The sequence below is a fragment of the Anas platyrhynchos genome, chromosome 7, assembly GCF_047663525.1.
Source record: "Anas platyrhynchos isolate ZD024472 breed Pekin duck chromosome 7, IASCAAS_PekinDuck_T2T, whole genome shotgun sequence".
In the NCBI taxonomy this organism is placed as follows: Eukaryota; Metazoa; Chordata; class Aves; order Anseriformes; family Anatidae; genus Anas; species Anas platyrhynchos.
In genome coordinates this window covers 3,669,090-3,684,672 of record NC_092593.1, presented here as the reverse complement: position 1 = coordinate 3,684,672, position 15,583 = coordinate 3,669,090, and the positions used below count along the sequence as shown (strand labels likewise).

Genomic DNA, 15,583 nt, shown 5'->3' with positions numbered 1-15,583 from the left:
ATTGTCTCTAAATTTTCTCTGAAAAAGACTATGTCGTATAGTAGTGAATACTACAATCCAAGAAAATATATGTCCCAAAATAAGATGACATTTGAAAAAGAAATATGGATGAGTTACATAGACTATTTGTCCGGTTTCTAATTTTCTAGGGGAAAAATTATCAAAGTATCAATGTTTCCATTGGTAATACGAAGATGTTAATTCCAAAGAAACTGACAAAAAAAAATCTGTAGCCTATTGATCATGAAGATAGACTTAAAAAAAAAAAATAAATTAAAAGTAAACATTAAGGATTGATTGTTTTTAAATAAACTCACTGCCTAATAAATAAATAGATTAATAGAAAAGTTAAGAAGAATGACAAAGTATTTATTTTAAAGAAAACATAAGCACTGCAGATGAAATCGAAGCAATTAGCTGAAAATAAATTCCATTGTCCTCTAGGTATAGGGCTAAGTTATAGGTCAGCAATATAGTCTTGTAAATAAAATTTTAAATGCACAATAAAAATAATCCTTTCAGAAAGTAGGCTAGAAGACCTTTATTTAGGCCATAATTAAAATCTGATACTACAGCAAAAAAATCTGGATTCAGCACAATGACCTGAAAATCGCTCCTGTCTCCATGTAGTAGATCTATTGTGTCCCATGAGAAAGTCTGAGGATGGGGCAGCTGAGATTTCTGTCTCTCTCCCACTCTTGTGTATCCCAGTGCATGCAGGGGTCATCTAGCGGTTAGTGAATTCCTTAGGAGCTGAAATGGTGAGAATCACTGCTAGATGACCTCTTCCTGGTTGTCCTGCACAGTCCTCACCCTGAGCATGGCTTTTGCTCTTTCGTGCCGAATGAGCCTTCAGAAATATTCTCATTCAAATGCCACCAGATTTCTTACAGTGGACTTTCTGCAGCTGAAATTTCCATTGGACTCAGTTTTGTCCATAACTTTTCACATGAGAATTATTTATAGATTGTTTAGGAAGTATTATGGGGGCTGGTATCCTGCAAGTACAAGATTTGTGTTCTGGAAATGTTTGCCATCTCTTGGTACTAAATATGTCAAAGTGGACTGCACAATATCTGGGACTTTCACATGATTAGACAGGACTTTCTCCTGCAGAAAGTAGCCTCATAATCTAAAGATAATTGGAAATTTATTGTAGAAATTTTGGTGAAATTATTTTAAAGTACTTTCCTTTTTCTGTGCAGCTCACAGTTCATTTACAGTGTTTGCAGAAATGATTCACCTTACGGAACATTTTTTTTTTTAAGTTAAATTTATTACTTTTATTATTTGTACATTGTCAGCTCCATGCCACATAAGCAGCATTATTCCACCTTTGGCAACGTGTAGTTCCACAGTCATTTTTAAAGGTTAATATTTTTTTTTTACATGATAATATGTACAACTGAATATTTAAACTTTAAAAGTTTAGACTGAAGGGGAGATATAGTGAGGCCTGGAAAGGAGCATGGTTTGATTCCACATGTCAATATATTAACCTACACAAACTTCTTTCAGTAAAAATTGCAGGACATAGCGATTGTGGTAAACAAAATGCATATTTTAAACCTTATAGCACTTTCATAAGAATGCCATTGTTTTAAATAAAAGCTCTTTGATCTTTTTATGGGAGGAGAGAAAAGCAAACAAAATAGATACTTTTCCAAAGTTTCCAAACTTTTCCTTTACATATTTCTATTCTGTCTGCTATGTTACCTGGGCAATGTAAAGATAAATAAATAAACAGATATATACATGGACAGAGAGAAAAGGGGGCTCATTATCCCATTTTTGACTACATTTAAGAATATTCACCAATAAGCAGAATATTCACCAATAAGCAGAACTTTCTATGTCTCTCTTCCAGGCTTTTTTCACACACTGTTACTTCCATTTGGAACTTGCCTGCTGTTGCTAGATCATCATTAACACATAGGGGACAGAGCACTCTATATATATATTTAAGAAGGAGAGTTAAGAAGCTTGCAGGGATGGGGAGAACAACATTTACTAAGAAGATGATGAAAATCTGTCCTGCAAAAATCTCAACTGGAAAAAGGGCACTTGTTCAGGCTCCTGGTACCCTAAATTAGAAAAGCCCTTTTGAAGTCTGAGGAATTAGGAATTTGGGGCTATGTTGACCTGAAAAGACCTTTTCCTACTACTTTGAATATCCTGTTCACTTCAGGAAAAGCAACTACCCCCATGCTCCATTCAAGTATGTGAAGTATAATAAATTGGAATAGGCTCAAATTAAGAGCAGCTGAAAAATATAGACCAAGATGACAGGATTTTCTTCATCAGCTTTTTGATGTTTTTGAGACATTTTCAAGATGCATTATCTTAGTCATGAATTCCTGATCCCCTCCACTATGATGACAAAGTTCAACTTTGAGTCATTTTAGGATATAATTGCCACAAAGGGAATGCAGACTGGGAGAGCTGGACTGGGTATTTATCATTGTCCAACCTACTGCATCTCAAAAACTGCTAATTTTGACCAACTGGTATGCGTCCTGGCCAGAGGACTCCTTTTTTACACATACCACCCTAGACATTAGCAGAAGCTTCTCAAGGTTTTAAATGGAAAACCTAGACACTGAAGTCATTTATTTTAGGAAATGCAGATAATAACCAGCCATAGCATCTTTTCCAAGAAGAACCTTGTTTCTTTAAATCTCAAGCTTGTTATTAATAACATGGTGCTAATTAACCAGTTCTAAAATGCACACACAAAAAAGGTCAGTTTATGAAATAACTCATGAAATATAATCAGAATGATAGGAAATATGGCAGCTGGGCATTCTGCATGGTGATGCCAAGTTACATTACACATGTACGTTTGCTTCCTCAGTGGCAACTCAATTCAAGGCTTCAGAAGTTCCAGGTGTTTTCATAAAAGTCAGGCTGTGACAGGTGAACATATTTCAGAGAGAAAGAAAGATAGCAATGGGAAAATAACATTTTTCCCTGCCATTATTGTAAATTATTTACCATGGATTTCTTGCCTAGAATTTCACATATATTAAACAGAAAAGCATCTTTCCAACATTACCTAGGTAATCCATTTGTATAGTGATCTGCTGTGCCCCAGTGAAATGCCTAAATATACTCAGAGTTATTTGTTTAGTTGCTAGAAAAATACGTGTGCCAATAAATGCTGGCTTTCAGCTTAGTCTGATGAACACAGACCAATATCACTGTAACTTGCAGTCTGCTGCTTGCTGAAGCTGAACCCAAGTTTCTTGCAGCTGAGTTAGTTAAGTCAAGTGTAATGTTCTACTCTGTCATTTTTGGCTGCAGTTTTCTGCAGTTGAATATAAAAAAATATTATTTAAAAAAAAAAAAAAAATCACTGATAAGTATCTTTAGCTAAACCTCATAGGTAATTAACAAATGAGCTGTAAACCAGTTCCTGGCTTTCCTTGATACTAGCTATCTTGTTAGCCAACGAGTTTACAACAAGTGAAGCCCAATCATAGGCAGCACATACTTGCAGCTGTTAAAATGACAGCAATGCTAAGGTAGTGGCTATTTCTTATGAATATGCACACGCTCAGAAATACTTTGCTGTTGTTTTTTTTTTCCTAACCCAAATGTTTATTTGCTGTTATTATACTTTTGAACTGCAAATACTCCCTAAGGCATGGAGAGAAGCAGCAGTACCTTGGTTGATTATTTGCCCCAAATACATCTGTTGTTGAGCAGCAAATTCTGAACTTGACTAGCACTTGCCTCCCCTTCTGCCTCCATACACCAGATGCAGCCTTCTCAGATGTGCTGAGTTTCTGTAGAAAACACACATACACACTGCAAAGACAAAATACTTCAGAAGATAAAACAAAGAGCTTCAATGAGATCAAGTTCAGTAACTCAGTTGTTGCCAACACAGGTGTAAAACCCACTTGAGTTACAACCAGCACTTAAAGGATGCAGCCCAACAAGAATGCACTGGCTAGATGGGTTACCACCAACCCGTAATCCATGTTTTACTGTAACCAGTACTCATTCACAGATAATCTTTTGAGGTAAAGGTGAGAATATGCTTTCACAAGCTCTCTTGGGGCTTGAATTTGATTTGAGTAAGACAAAGGCGAAAACTGAACTTTCTGCATCTCCACAAGGAGGAAAGAATCTTCCTTTTTAGAGTCTCCATTTGCACTCCAAATGTTCAAGAAATGAGAGAGGCTGACAAGGAATGGAGCTGTTTCACCAAGAAAAATATGGTAGCAATTTTCAAAAAAGGTGAAAGGTTTCTGTGATGTTAGTGGAGTGTGTTCTTCTTGATACTCACTAGGAGAATAAGAGAAAACTAAGCTGTAGGAAAGAAAATTTAGGTTAGGAGTTGGGGAAAACTTCTGAATTGTGAGGATAGTTACCAACTGAAATAATATGCCAAGGAAGTTAGGAAATCTCTATTACTGCAGGCATTTAAAAAGAATTAAACAAACATCTGTCAAGACTGACATAGGTATTGTTGATCTTACCTTGAGGCAGGGATGCATTAGATGACCTCTCAGGTCTCTTTTGCCCTGTCTTCTCTGATTGCTGATTCATGTCTTTCTTTTCTACCTCCCTTGATGTCTTTACTTATGCTACCAGACAGGAATGTTCAGTAATCAATTCTATCCCTACAGTTAATGCTTTTTCTTTGTACAGACGGTTGGCTTGAGGAGTCAGTTTCAGCCATAATCAAAACGATTCCTTAATAAAAACACCCAACATATGTGAATCACTCTTCACTTACTACTGTAAAGTTGATTTTTAGCATAGACTGAAGCCACAAATAAGACTTTTAAAAATAATAATACATAGAATAACTTATAACACCATTTATGAAACCACTTCTGTCCTTCAAAAATCTTCACAACATTTTCAAAAGAAACAGCTACAGGTGCTGTTCTTTAAAGATACCTAGTTTCTTTTTCTCATTATTGTGTCATACAAAAATAAAAGAAGTAACTAGGATATCACAGTTAAACTTAATTTTAATTATTTATACAAATATATTTTACAGTTGTATTTAGAGCAGATATTTTTTTCAGGTGTTTTCTGCTCTTTGCTGTTCTAGCTTTCCTGTCTTCAAAATCACTGAATAGCTCCTAGCAATGTTTATATTGTAGCAGGGACATAATGATTCCATATACAATATTTTGCAGTGTTTTCTTCAAGGTTTGAATAACTTTCCTACAGGTGGATAAAACATTCTTTATTAGGCATTCATGATACTAAAAATAAACTTATGTTGTAGAGAAAGGCCTTAGAAAGTTCAATTTTCATTTAGGAAAGCCAAGAGACCTGAAAAAATATTTTTATAGATCATATAACATTAATTTCAATTAAGTCATTTGCCCCAAGAAAGAATATACCTATCTAAATGGGGTTCAGGAGTTCCTAGATAAATATGAAGGATTAGTTCCTTTCTTGCTTGCATTTTTCTATATTTTCTCTCTTTTTGGAAAGCATTTCTGTTTCCCTGCTGGGCTCAAACAACACATGAAGGATTTGTTTCCGTTACCATCCAATGTCTACACAGAGGGAAGAACAGAGACATTATCAGTATTTGCTTTTATCTTGCTGCCCTTTTTGTTCTAGACACATTTTTGCCAAGTTAATAACTCAATAATGGTAACTGGTAACTCGATAATAATTACATTTGATAGTGTATTATATAGTAGGTTTTCATTTGTCAATCTTAAAACGCTTCTCCAAGGAAGCTAAGTATTGCACTGTGTGATCATACCAAGATACAGACTCATGATGTAACTTGCTCAAGGGCAGACAGCAGGCCAGTGTCACAATTGGGAATATAGTTGGCATTTTCATGATCTTTAGTGCAGTGGGCTTTTTGCTTCATCATAAAAGCAACCACATTGCACAGTTTGGCTACAACTTCCCTATTTATGTTTTTTTTGTTGCTGTTGTTTTTTCTTCTGTGTTTTTGTTTTTGTTTTCAGTATAAAAATGGCTACCCAATAGCAGTCATTAGCAACGTGTGATATTAGCAATACATTAACAATAAAATTAGCAAGGATATTAGCAATGTATGGTCTGGAATAAGATTCTACAATGAGAAAAAATGAAAATCAGAGTAGGTCACAAAGATCACTTCCAAAATAGGTGAATTCCAACTATGCTTGGGTGTAACAAAAGTATCCTTATTATACGTGTCCTTACCATAGACTATTTATATGCAAAATACCTACCTTTTATCAGGTTGCTATACTATTACTCACTGGGAAGGAAGCCTATGTAAAGGACTCTTATGGGTATTTTACTTTCTATACTTACACCAAATGTACTGCCTATTTGCCTGAATAATAATAGGCTGCTGTAACACTAATAACACATACAGATATCAAACTGGTATGAAAGACACATGTACACACACCCTTTCATAATACTGTACTTAAAAATGCATTACATTGTAAAAATTTTTGGAAAGCAATCATGTAGTCACATCAGACAACTTTTGCACTAAGACACATACTAAAGATATGCCAAATTTAGGAGATGATATCTGGACACCATATAAATCAAAGCAAGAGGACTCCTATTAATTTTCATGGGATACAGAATGTAGTCTAATCTATAAATTAGCTTAAATGAATTAATTGACTACATTCTATTTATACCCAATTTTACTTTGCTATGTAAACTTTAACAAAAAATCTCATTCCATAAAAACATTCTAGCAATTTGATCCTTCGTAATATTAGCATACTTTTAAAATGCAAAATCAGAGCTAAATGTTTTAAACGCCAGCTCTTTAGTGCTGCACTTCAAATAAAATCACTGGTTTAGTTGCTGAACTAGAGTTTAGAAACATATTTTGTAGAATATTGCACAAAGGCAAAAATAAGTAGTTAATGAACAGCTCTATATAATTCTCTGTAAAATATTAGCATTTCAGGCAGCATCCAAATGTGTGTTCCCTTTGTAGAGCAGATATGTTGCTGAGATATTCACAGCTACTTAAGTAATCTCATATTCAAACTATAACACAAGACAGTGTTTAATGTTCCAGAGCTTCGAATGATGGAAGAGAGGGGTCTTGAACTAGATGTGCTGACTGGAAAATAGCATCAAATGAGTTGTGAGAAATCCAGTGCAGACTATTTCAACTGCATCTTGAAGGACTTCCTCTAAAAATTAGCTCCAAATATAAGCAACATTAGAGACAGGAAAAACCATTCAAACTTGAATGCTGATTCTGTAATTCAACATACACTTAAAATGTGAGAATTGGATAGTTAATTACTGCAAAAGATTTATGGAAGTCATTGGAAGTCCAAGACCGCTGTCAGGATGGTTCATGCAGGTGGAGGGGCTGAGTCTCAGAACCCATCTTGGCATGACTGATCCTAGCTCAAAATGTCTTAGCAGGACATCGTGGGATCTGATGAGCCATGGAAATCAGCATCATGGCCACACAGCTCCAGCATGCACAAGTTTCCTCACTATTCACATGGTTCTTAGTGCAATTGCTGCAATACACATTTTATTCATTAAAATATTTTGATTTTGTCTCTGAGACACACAGCCATGACCTGTCAGTTAGCATCAGTTTAGGCAAATGGTTCTGTTTTGCTACATGGGCCAAATTCTCTCATCATACCTGCTGCAACTAGATCATATACTTGGAAACCACATTTATTAATATCAAGCATACTAGTACACTAATAGAAGTACCTCTGAAATCAGCACTGAACTGAATGATTTGTGAAAAGAGGAAATTAAAGTGAAAGCTTTAGGTCCAAGTTATTTTGGGTCAGAAGTTCGTAGCTGCCTTATTCTGTCAAATCAGGATCAGCATTCAGGAATGAAAGACATGACTTGAATGCAAGTCGTAAACATGAGCTGTCCCATTGGACTTCTGTTCTAGATGACTGAAATGCTGCTAGTACCTGAGAGAGAGGTCTGGATTTGGGAAGGAAAGAAGCCAGTAGACTAGGAAGAAAGGTCACCATGAAGAAGTGTACTTTATAGTTTACTACAGGCTTTATAGTATCTTAGGGGACTTTCCCTCCTTAACAAAGAAAATACTGGGTGGTCGTGGACATTCAATCTAGCAGGAATTTAGGCTAGCCCATAATTAATGAGAGATAAGGAATCTGAGCTATTCCAGGAGTGTGTGGATTTACTTAAAAATAGACATAGTCTAGAGAAGGACAACATCCCACCAAAGTGTATGTATATATTGCTTATAGACCTTCATTCCCAGACACGTGGTAAGAGCTGTACACCAAGTATGCCACTCCTTCATAGTCTGAACCAATACATCCACTGAAGAAAAGTCATGCTCACAGGAAATGTGTGTGTGTATAAACACACACTTGATGTTTTCCTCAATTCTCATCATATGTTTCATTCAATAGACTTATTAATCAACCATAAGAAATGAGTTAAGATGTTGAAACAGTCACGGCCTTTGTTCTATGTCAGTTTTGTTGGCTTAGCTGACATATAGCTACAAGGCATGACGGATCAAAGTAATTAAAGTTCCAATCATTTACCTTTCTACATTCAGTGTCAAGACAGCTAGCCTTCACCCTGTGTTCAGAGCATTTTCATATTTTTTTTTAACATGTTATAGCTGCACCATTTGCCTTGCTGTACTTAAGAATTTGACAGCATTTCCATTATAAAGTTTGTATACGAAGGCTTGAGATTCCCTCCGGATTCAAACTTTGCACATAAACTCACAGACCACAGGCAATCCAAAACCAAGCAACTACTCTTTATTTTCCTTTTGTTCATTTACTTTAGGGTAATTTAGTTAGCTTTTATTCACAAGAGAACAAAAAGTTGCCAATTCTGTTTCTTTTAATTTCAAGGTACATTTTTTGTGTTTTGTGATACACAAATGAAACTTATTAGGCTTGAATATTACTCTTCCATCATACATGTTATTTATAACAAAGACTATGAAAACATTTGGTCTAAAAAATAACTTTTGAGGTATGTAGCAAGGAGTGATTTGGGGGTATTTCAAGAACGGGAATTTGGTGTGTTTTTTGAATCCAAACATTAATTAAAACAGTAAATTCAGATTTCCCCAAATTAAAGAAAAACAATATGAAACCAAACAACAGCAACAACAAAAATAGAAGGCATAGAATGGCTGAGGTTGGAAGGCACCTTAAAGATCATCTAGTTCCAACCTGTTGTTATGGGCAGGGATGTCACCCAGGTTGCCCAAGGCCTCATCCAACCTGGCCTTGAATACTTACAGGGCAGGAGCATCCACAACTTCTCTGGGCAACCTGTTCCACTGCCTCCACTCAGCTTGGTGTCATCTGAAAACTTGCTGAAGGTGCACTTGATCCCACTGTTTATGTTATTGATAAAGATATTAAACAGTACATGTTCCAGGACAGACCCCTGAGGGACACCACTCATCACTGGCCTCCACCGTGACATAGAGCCATTGACCATCACTCTTTGGGTGCAACCTTCAAGCCAATTACTTAACCACTGAATGGTCCACCCATCAAATCCATATCTTTCCAATCTGGAGATCTGGATGTCATGTGGGACCATGTCAAAGGCCTTACAGAATTTCAGGTAGATGACATCAGTCAGTCTCCCCTTGTCAACTGATGCAGTTGACAAAATGCATCTTTGTTAAGTGAAACATAATTTGAATCTTGGCAACAGTATTCACTAACTAAATAGAAGAAAGCACATTAGAAAAATGCAGAAAAGCAATATCAGGAATTAAATAACTCACAATCAGTGAAAATGACTGTCTCCTGGAGTCTTGCCATCTCTTTACCTTCTTCTCTTCCCTCACAGCTTGCCTGTTGCCTAAAAAGGCTGGCTGGATCTATCAGGCTGTGGAGTGGGAAGTCATCTTCTACTTCTCATCATGGTTTGTATAGGACCTCATATGGGACTGGCACAAGGCATATGACATTTATTTAAGGACCCTTTGCACATCAACATATACTATGAGTTAATAGTCTCCCATGCCCCCAGGTCTTATCTACTGCACATAATTCAACTTAATAAAAAGAAAATAAAATCTGCCTAGTTTTTCTGTGAAGCTGTAGTATTGGATACCTTCATAAGCTTTGCTTTCACAACAGGTATACATGTACAAAATCTGATGGGTTTATTATACTTTAGAAATTGATCATGGAGTTGTAGATTGCCCATATTTTGACACAGCAATCTGAGAAGTTTTGGGAAAATAAACAAAAACAAAACACCTTTATACAGAAGCAGACTTCCACTCAACCTGTTTTACTATCATATAGCCTACAGAACTCCATAACATTCACAGACTGTTCCAATCATGTATCAGACCTTCAGAAGGACAAGAAGATTAGATAGCTTCAGGGATGTTACTGCAATTCCTACCAAAATATTCCGTCTCTCATTGGAAGGAGTTGAGGAAACAGTGGCAAGGAGAGACAGAGGATACATAAGCTTTCTCCTTCCATATTATTTGCATTGTTTGTAAAAATCATTCACGAACAAAAAAGGAGGATAATTTAAAATGAATGTCATTTATAATGAATACCTCCACCAGCATTTTTATAAATAAAACAAGGAGCAATTATTTTTCTGCTATGTATTTACAAGAAACGGGCAAAGCATTGTACAATTTAAAAAAATAATAATAATAAAAAAGAAAACAGAAGGACATCTCATTCCTCAGAAGTTTAGGACTGACAAATCACAAAACATTACCTACCTTGTCAGAGTCATTACAGGTCTATCTTGTGTCAAACTCAGTCAACATACGTTTTACTATTTACCTTGATTAGGGTGATATCAAGCCCAAATTCCTGTCATTCCTCCCATTGTCATCTCACTTTTCTCCCTTCAATGACTTTTTAAAGTTCCCAAAGCATGAAATATCACTTTGATGCTGCATCACATCCACTTAGAAAGCTCTGGCATGTAGTGTTATGTTTAAACCAACATGCAAATGTAATCAGGAATGACACGTCGTCCCAATAATGCAGTCACTCAGCTTTGAGAAACTCAAAGAGACAGATTATAAAACAGAGATTGTCACAGTCACAGGTTTGTGCTTTTGGAAATGAGTCTCCAAGTTAAATTTTAGGAAAGCTTCAGTCTTTAAGACATTCAGCCATGGATCTAGAGTTGGCCGTCAAGGTCTGATGGAGAAGGCACAAAACTTATGCAGGTTGCTACCACAGCATTAGGGCTGCTGTAAAAGTGGAATGGGTTGCTCTGAGGGTTTTCCTTCCTCATCTCTACAACACTGGTTAATAACAGTCTCAGTCAAACATTCCCAAGCTATTGACCCCAAGAATAGGGGGCAGGGGAGGGAAGTGAGATTTTTCTCACCTCTTATCCAGATAATTCTCATTAATATTTATTAACAAGACAAGATTGTGCTAACATCCTGCTGGAAATAGCCCCTGTCATGACCCACCCAATGACCAGGAGGAATATGAGCCCTGTCAGTCAGTGAGGCCCTGCTCCCCTGGCACTTCTCAGTGTGAATCACCCCAAAAGGGCTCCATGCATGTTGTTAAAGCAAATCCTACGTGTTGGTGATCGCCATCTACCCACAGCCCCTGCGTCTGAGCTAAGGTCACCCAGTCCCAGCGGAGGGTTTAGCTGCCTGGTATTTCATGTCTTAAGCAGCACATACTCACTTGTGTGGGCCTTCCGCATAAGTGTGACCCTTGGTGTTTTACTAGCAATATTGATTTTGGCTTTACAATACTCCTGTTATCCCTATTATAAAGATGAGGAAAAAGGCACAGCTAAATGACTTATCAAGGCTGACAAAAAAGCGAGTGTCGGAGCTGAGAATAGAAACCAGATCACCTGAGGTTTCATTTCTGGAAATGTTTCCCCTTTCCTCTTCCTTTGAATCTTTGTTTAGCACTGGGGCAGGTCATTTGAAATCTGGGCAATATTCAGATATGCTTTCTCTCCCAGGAGGAAATAAAGCTTTACAGGCTCACTTTACAGAGGGAGCCAGTTCGCTCAGACTGCCGAGCTTTTGCAGCTCTCACAGGACGCTGCAAAATCCAGCAATCAGACCTGTGCAGCCGGAACGCTTTCAGAGGAGATGGCAATGCACAGAAACAGCGTATTATCTAAAAACAGGCTCACACAATATGTTTCTATGGACATCAGAAACTAATCTTTGAAACAGTCCCTGATGAGGGCCGGGTTGGCCTGAGCTGCATTCTGAAAATGTTCCAATTCCTCTTTTGCATCCGGTGTGTGTTTATTGGAGAAAGAGTAAGTTCTCGTTTAAATTCTGCACATGGATTTGCACTGTGACCTTTTTAGGTGTTACCTCATGGCTCTATCTAAAATTGGTAATAAAATGCACTCATGGTAAGGAACTGCTAGGTGATTTTATACAACTATAATTTTACACTCTCAAAAGGCAGAAGATGTAATTCCTTAAGCCACACACGGGAACATGGTGATACTGGGCTGGATTTTTGTTTTCAAAGCCAACACCGTGTGAATAAAGCCAAGTCTAGACAATGATACAAATAATGAGTTAAACAGATATGCATTTTAGCTGATCTTGATGCAGAGTAAGAAACCCATGTGAAGTCTTGCTGAAGTAAGGATGCTACAAAATGCAAATATAAACAGCTCCTGCAGGAGACAGCACTGAATCTTAATGTTTTTATGTTATTTTACCTATAACTGCTACGTAAGTGATTCTGGAGAGTCTCCTAAATTTGCCACACTTTAAAAATTTCCAAGACATCCTATTCATGTATGAAACAAATACCACTGACCAGTGTGATTAACAACTCACAGTGAGAGGCTACCCTGGAAAATCTGATTTTATGCAAACTTCTTCTCTTCTTGTATTCCTTTATTGCATTCCAGAACTGCTCAGATTGTAAGACTAAAGAGCCATTGAGTTAGGTAGCGGTCAAATGCAAAGGAAGTGAGAATATGAAAATGAAATATTTAACATTGGTCAGTTTTCTCATAAAGTTCCACACAGAACACCACCAAGCTCAGTGGCACTCTGCCCAGACACAAGTTCAACTGCACTGATCCAACTGGACAAACAGGGAAAAACTACTTAGATGGAGAGACACTGTGCACATTTTCTATACATTAAACACACTCACATGTCACAATAGTTTGCTACTGTGGTAAATGCATTTACACCAAGCAACCATAGTATATACTCACAATGAACTGGCTTCAGAAATTTTTGGCTGTCTTGGAAGACTCTGATCAACCTTTTAAGTAAGATACCAAGTCATCAGGTTTCTCAGTATGTTACAACCGAAATCTGCAGCAAGTTTCTGTGGAAATGCAGCTTCTCCAGCTACTCTGCTGATGAGCAACTAGATGTCTGACCTGGAGACCAGAGCTGGGGCCACCAGGCACCTTCCTTCCATGGGGGTCCCTCAGTTGGGATTCCCTCCTGGCAGGGTCCTTCAGTTCCACTATCTCTCACACAGAGGTTTCTGAATGGACAGCTGGAGAGCTGCCTTTTTCATCCTCCTGGTGGAAAATCATTTGGAGGGCCAAACAAAAATTTTCTGTTAGAAGATATAAAATAGATATCTTCACTGAAAAACAATTTACATTTTGTCTCCTAATCATAACACTAACAAGTTAGCTAAGTTGTAATTCACAAATGAACATGAACAAAGTCTAGATCAGGACTATGTCCTATTCTACATTTCCTAATGTTTATTGTTCAGGTTTGGAACTCTAAACATAGACAGCTATATCCATGTCCCAAAATAGAGACTACTCATGTAGGTGTTGTCATTTTACAATTAAAACAAGACACAGCCACCCAATATGTGTAAATGAGTCCATCTAGAGATATTTCTCCCTCTGTAGAAAGTATGACTCCCATACTCTGCCTGTGCTTATTCTGGGGTTTACTTATTCATTCTAACTAAAAGATCTGAACAAACAGATTCAAATTCTTTGTAGAAAAAGGCAAGGTAAAATGGAAAAGCTATCAGACTCTGAAATGCACACAGTATTTCTGCCCACTAAAGAGTGCCAACAAGTATTTAAAGCCTAAAAAGACTTAGCAGAAAGGTGGAGGTGCAGCAAGGTAGCGAGATATGAGCCATCTGGAGCTACCCCTGGGTACTTATAGATTACTCACTTGCCGGGCACCTGCAGGGAAGGGAACAGTTGTCTGCATTTCTGAACTGAGAGCAATATTGTAACCCAGCAGGTACAGGAGGTTATGTGGTGTGATTTAAACTAGAGACATACTTTACAACTACATCAGAATTTTGCTTTTCTACTACACATTTATTTCAGCTGACAACAGTCTCCCTGTCCATATTTGTAGGGCCACAACGCATTAGAAAAACATTTCAGAGTTCAAAATTGGGTTTCAATTCAGCAACTAGCACCAATGCAGTAAAGTCCTTAAACATTTCTAGTACACTCACTGTTCTAAGTACTTGCTATAACTAGAAACCTTGAGGCAACAAAAAATTCCATGTCTGGATAGTTCCAAGTTTACAGACAGCTCCCCATGGATTAGTGCACATACAATAGCAGCAGAAATGTCTGGATGTTTTGTCAGATTATACCTGTATACCACCAATGGAAGAACCGCCAACCACTTACATGTACATTGGCATGAAGTTCCTAAATGCAATTGTTGGATTTAATATTTCTATTTACACTAATGTACTCATTTCCACAAACACATCAGATAATTGCTACACTTACTTCATCTAGAACCTCTTTTCATAGGTGACGAGACAAAAAGGGGTCTGCCAGTTCATCACGTCCTTCATGGTGTTATATTTGGTTCATAAGTGCTTTCCTAAAGTGATCCCGGTCTACTTTGTAGGCATGCTTTGCCCTCATAGGAAGATTATTTTTGAAACTTATCTTTCTAATGTTTAAAAGCTTTCTACTTCACCTGCAGCATGTTCATGATCTGTTTAAATTCATTTGTTTTTCTGTGACAACACTGCCTTTTAGCTCAAATATATCAGTGAGAAATAAAATCAATGTATGGTGGAATAATGCAAATATAAAACAATAACAAAAAGTCACAAAAACTGTTTACTCTTTTTAAACATTGTAAATTCACACAAAGTGACTTTTTCATAATTTAAAAAAATACAAACGTTTCAAATCTGGATATAGTCTGTCAGCTCAGTAGGAAGAATCTTTTCCACAGGGTGATATTACCAAGGCCTTTTCTTCACCATTAGGATCTAAGAAATAGTTGAATTCAAATTACTAGTGTGTCTAAAACAAGCACAGATCATAATTTGGCTCCCAATAGTCATCCTGCCCTTTTACTGATGTCGTGAAGATTCATACAGTCACATCTGCAGCTTGACTATGGCCTATAGAATCTCTCTTCTGCTCCCCAAAGAGACTAGCAAATGGCCAATGATTCAGCAGATCTGCCCTACATGTATATTTTCAATTGTTACCTGTTTATATTTACCATAAACATGTTTACTGCTGATTAGCAGTACAAAGCAAACACACCCATTAAATACTGCTTTAGGAGGCATCTTGTCTTCCAATCCACCAGGAGAAAGCTTGCAGATAAAAGGCTAATTAGATTTAAAAATATATATATAATAATAAATAAATAAAAATA

General features: G+C 37.0%; 1 long non-coding RNA gene across 2 annotated transcripts in view; it reads right to left on the bottom strand.

Annotated features, from left to right (window-relative positions):
• The window catches only part of LOC119717496 (uncharacterized), a 54,888-nt gene extending 40,941 nt beyond the window's left edge, over positions 1-13,947 (bottom strand). For both annotated transcript variants that reach the window (XR_005267131.2, XR_005267132.2), the window contains exon 1: positions 3,667-13,947. This is a non-coding gene — a long non-coding RNA (uncharacterized lncRNA). The remainder of the gene's footprint in view (positions 1-3,666) is intronic.
• Between the last annotated feature and the right edge of the window lie 1,636 nt (positions 13,948-15,583).